Genomic DNA, 5,275 nt, shown 5'->3' on the forward strand with positions numbered 1-5,275 from the left:
ATTTATTTTAAACAACTCTAATTAACAATGTAGCAACAACAATAATAATTATGAACAATAGTCACAATGGCTGACAATCGTTGGATTGTGTTGTTTCTTTTTTTACAAATGGTATCTCCTTTAATTTTTACAATAATCCAGTGAGCAAGATTGGAGCTCTGGTGGCATAGTAGTTAAGAGCTTGGCTGCTAACCAAAATGTCAGCAGTTCAAATCCACCTGCCACTCCTTAGAAACCCTGTGGGGCTGTCTACTCTGTTCTGTAGGATCACTATCAGTCAGAACCGACTCAATGGCACCTAACAACAGCAGCAATGAGTAGATAGTATTATAAAACACCATTTTACAGATGAGGGAACTGAAGTAACTTGTCCAAGTCACAGAGCTAGCAGGTAGCAAAGTTGGGGTTCAAACCCAAGCCCACCTGATCGCAGATGCAGGCTCTAGCCACTGCTTTTCCTTTATACTAAGAGGACATGGGAATCCCTGGGTGGTGCAAACGGTTAATGCACTCGGCTGCTAACCGAACGGTTGGAGGTTTGAGTCCACCCAGAAGGAGGTGGGAGGTTCGAGTCCTTGGAAGAATGGCCTGGCAATCTACTTCTGAAAAATCAGCCACTGAAAACCCTATGGAGTCTCTCTCCTTCTTGCTGCCGTCATGGTGTGTGTGTGACCGCCTTCATTCCACGCCATGTCTTCTCATACGACTTTCAGGATCAAGAGACGCCTGGCCAAGAAACAAAAGCAGAATCGTCCCATTCCCCAGTGGATTCGAACGAAATCTGGTAATAAAATCAGGTACAACTCCAAGAGGAGACGTTGGAGAAGAACCAAGCCGGGTCTATGAGGAGTCACGCATCTGATGGCACACAGATTTATGCTCTGTCCAGCTCACTAGCGCCTTACCATATCAACGTGAAAATTTTGCCACTATCTGAACACCTGAACAGGTATTGGGAAAATTCTGGTTTCTTCCTTTGTTTTTATGCTTTCACATTAATAGGGTGATTCAGTAATAAAGATGTGAGAACTTTTGTTTGAAAAAAGAAAAAAAGGAAAAAAAAATACCCTATGGCGCATAGTTCTACTCTGACATACAGGGGGTTGACGTGAGTCGGGGTTGACTCCATAGTAACTGGTTAATAAGGCTGTTAAAAAAATAAAAAAAAAAGAGTAGGGGGCTTCCAAGGCAGAGGACTGGTCTCCAGTGCTGGCTGTGCCACTTCCAGCTTTGTAACTGTAGGCAAGTCACTTGTTCCAGAGCCTCAGTTGTCTTATCTGTAAAATGGGGAGATCCGTGGTTCCCATCTGCTAGGGTGGAAACACTTGGTCCGAGTTCCACACACGTTAGTATCTGTTGTGGTTCTGGACATGTCTCTTTTCCTCCTCCTTCTCCCTCATACTCCGGAAGCCTCGAGAACATCCGTTCCTGGACTGGTGCAATTCCTGGAAATCTGGAAAGACTGTGCAGGCTTTCCCTGCCTGGGAGGGGAACAAACGCCTTCACTGTCATCCAACCTCCTGGATGCACACCCTGCTTTCCCCAGCCCAGATGGCCCAACCCGTCATTTCTGGTTTTGAGACACCAAACGACCCCAGTGATTTGCAGAGTGGGTCCCCTGCCACCACCACATGTTGTGTGCCACTGAGTGAATGCCAATTCACAGCGACCCCATACGACAGAGCAGAACTGCCCCACAGGGTTCCCTAGGCCATAATTTTTACAGAAAGAAGCCGTGGTGGTGCAGTGGATAAGCCCTCAGCTGCTAACCAAATGGTTGCACCAGCCACTCTGGGGGAGAAAGATGTGGCAGTCTGCTTACATAAAGATTACAGCTTTGGAAACCCTATGGGGCAGTTCTACTCTGTCATATAGGGTCGCTATGAGTCGGAATCAACTTGAGGGCACACAACAACGATCTTTATGGGAGCAAATTTCTAGGTCTTTTCTCCCGCAGGACCACTCGTGGTTTCGAACCACCAACCAGCACCAGGTGAGACACTCCAATCCTTGGGCTCCCCACTCCCCACTGCTCCTGTGGCTTTGGGGACTGAGTAGAGACAGGCAAGGGGAAGCTGGCACTTACGCTGTGAAATAATCCAGCTGGGAAGGGATGGGCAATGAGGATCCTACAAAGAAGCAAGTGTACAAGCAGCTCGTCCTCGTGCACAATGGCCCCTCAGAAATCTGCCCCCGGGGAAACACAGAGGACCTCTATGGACATGGGCTAAGAAAGAAATGTCTGTGTTGTTCCAGGACCCGCCCCTGCAGGCTCCGGGCCAGGAATGTGCAGTGCTGCGTCTATTAAATTTCTAAAATTATGCCTAGGTTGGGGGGTTGGCGAGAGCAAGGAGCCGGAAAGGATGTAGCAGGAGGGCGGGCGGGCGTGCAGGAAATCTTTAATCCCACTCCTGGGCGCCCAGTCTAAAGTGGGCAGGGAGGGAGTGCCCCTCCAGCAGATGTCAGGTCGGCCCAGAGAATCAAAGGCCCTTCTGTGCAGGGCCTGGTAGCGCTAACGTTTTTAGACATGCCAGTGCCTGCTCGGATTGCTCCTTGGAGTGGAGGAGCTCGGGGGAATGGGATGCCATTCTTGGGTAGCCCAGTGTTGAGGAGTAAATGACACAAAGTAAATTCCCAGCGGTCACCATCTAGAAGTGGGAACAGGGTCGGGTTGCACAGGTTGTGCACTGCACAGCTGCAGGGGCTACTCTTCTCAAATATGGAGGAGCACCTTGTACTATTTGTACAACCATTCAAGGTGGCCAGAAATGTGTCAGAAGGGGACCAGCTGACTCATGTGTCCAGGGGCTGTTGTTAGCTGCCATCGAGTTGGCCCCCGACTCATGGTGACCCCATGCACAAAGGAACAAGACATTAGCGGTCCTGCACCATCCTCATGATCAGTTGCAGACACGACTGTTGTCATCCATTGAGTTTTCATTGGCTGATTTTCAGAAATAGATCTCCAGGCCTTTCTTCCTAGTCTGTCTTAGTCCAGAAGCTCCACTGAAGCCTGTTCACAGCAACACACAAGCCTCCACTGTCAGATGGATGGTGGTTGCACATGAGGTGCATTGGCCGGGAATCAAACCCTGGTCTCCTACATGGAAAGCAAGATTTCTACCACTGAACTGCCAATGGGCTGAGTAGGATGCAAATCAGTGGCCAGTTTATAAGTGGGGACAGAGCAATATCTCATCACAAATGTCAATCCTGATTGAAATACTTAGCCCCCCAACACACACACATACTCACATTAGCTAAATTTAGTGGGGGGAGGAGCAGGAGGAGTCCAGAGGGAGGAGCTTCAAAATCTGTGGCCCGTCACGGGGGAGGAACACCTCAGAAAAGGAGGGTGAGAATGGTTGCACACCTCGAAGAACGTAATCAATGTCTCCGAACTGTACATGTAGAAACTGTTGCATTGGGGTATGGGTTTGCTGTGTATGTTCTCAACAACAACAAAAAATAAATAAATTAAAAAAAAATTTTAAATCTGCAGGCTGTCCTACTCCCCAGATAAAATACAGGGCACCCAGTTAAATTTGAATGTCGAATACTGTATGAGCCTTCTTTTATAAGAAGACAAAAACAGATACATATAGAGAGACCAATGTTCATTGGTGGTTACCTGGAAGAGGAGGGGGGATTGGCTGGTGGATTTGAACTGCCAACCTTTTGGTTAGCAACTGAACACTTAACCACTGTGCCACGAGGGCTTCCTTTACACCATGGAGACTTGTTATTTTTGGTGATGGGAAAAGTAGCACCGAACATGGATGTAGTGAGCACAGTACAACCAAAGGAAAAACGAGTACTTGAGCACATATGGATGGGTATAGACACGATTAAAGAGAATGTTGACAAAATGTGACAAATGTAACTAAAGTCAATGAACAATCTGTATGGAAATTGTCAAATGGAAACCTAACTCGCTGTGTAAACTTCCATCAAAAACTCAATTTAAAAAAAAATTTTTTTTAATGTCAGACAAATAGTGAGTAGTTTTTTAGTGTAAGTATATCCCCAATACTGCATGGGACATACACACCAAAACATGGTATGTTGTTCATCTGAAATGCAAATTTAGCCAGGCATCCTGTTTTTTGCTAAATATGGCAACCCTGCTCCCAGAGGACCTGCCTTTAAAAACTCCTTTAACCGCCCACCATTGCCTGGAAATAGCTATTAAACCAGCAGCTAATTGGGAGCAAAGTCTCTCCAAGCCTTTTGGCTGCTGCACAGCAGTGAACAGGATTCGAAGCGTGGAGAGGTCCTCTCCCCTGCCAAGTGGCATCTCAATGGCTCCTTCCTCCCCTGGGGGCTCTGAATTTCACCTGGCTTGGCTGAGAGGTTAATGTGAACATGGGTGCCCAGCACAGCCATGTGCCCATGGGGAGGCTGAAAACGTGGCCCCGCAGCCCCGGGACCTCCCCGTTGGCAGGCGAATAGCGCTGCCCACATCGCCAAAACGCAGAGGAACAGGTCTTGTGCAAGGCCTTCGAGGCCCAGATTTACAATCCCATCGGGGTCTCTCCAGAAAGTCTGACCAGGCGGCTTCCCCGGCCGGTGACACTGTGACTCCTGGGGGGTCAGCCTGAGGGCTGGTGGCCAGGCCTGTCCCCGGCTCCCCCAGGCTCACAGGAGGCGAGGCAGAGAATAAGGGCTCATTGGGCAACTCCCAGGTGGCGTCTCTAGGGACAACTGGCTGACCTCCTGTGGGGCCACCTGCAGCCAGAACACACTGCATGTGACTACGGGGCAGCCTGAGCCAACCCAGCCAGCAGGGATACCCATACATCCAGGGAACTGGATGGAAAACTGCCCCAAGCCCCCGGAAGTGGGGGGACAGGCCTGGGCGCCAAATGGAGACAGGGCTCCACTCCCAGCCCCACATCACATACCGCCTTTTCTACCCTGAGCTCTTCCAATTTCTCTGTTTCCTGAGTTCCTGAGAAGGACGGGGAGGCCAGGGCTGAGAGGAGATGTTTGAGGGATGAGTCAGCCCTCCTTGGGAACAATTCCACTTCAGAACGCAGATTCAGACACAATCTCCGGACTCCTTGTGGGTCCCCCTCCCCATCACCCCAGAGTCCTATCCCCCAGAGATGCACAGGGGCACTTCGTCCCTGAAACAGCTGCCCTGCATGGGGTGGAGCTGAGGGCTCAGGATACCTCTTCCCACGCCACGGTCGGCTGACTCTAGTTTCTGTTCCACTCCCGCAAGCCTGCGGAATGGCGTAGAGGGAAGGACATTCACACTGGCCAGAGAGAC

The 5,275-nt window shown here is 49.7% G+C and overlaps 1 pseudogene; it reads left to right on the top strand.

Moving 5' to 3' along the window:
• Positions 1–657: 657 nt before the first annotated feature.
• Positions 658–905, top strand: LOC101356613 (60S ribosomal protein L39 pseudogene; annotated as a pseudogene).
• The last annotated feature ends 4,370 nt before the right edge of the window (positions 906–5,275 follow it).

This window comes from Trichechus manatus, unplaced genomic scaffold (genome assembly GCF_000243295.1).
Source record: "Trichechus manatus latirostris isolate Lorelei unplaced genomic scaffold, TriManLat1.0 scaffold00024, whole genome shotgun sequence".
Classification (NCBI taxonomy): Eukaryota; Metazoa; Chordata; class Mammalia; order Sirenia; family Trichechidae; genus Trichechus; species Trichechus manatus.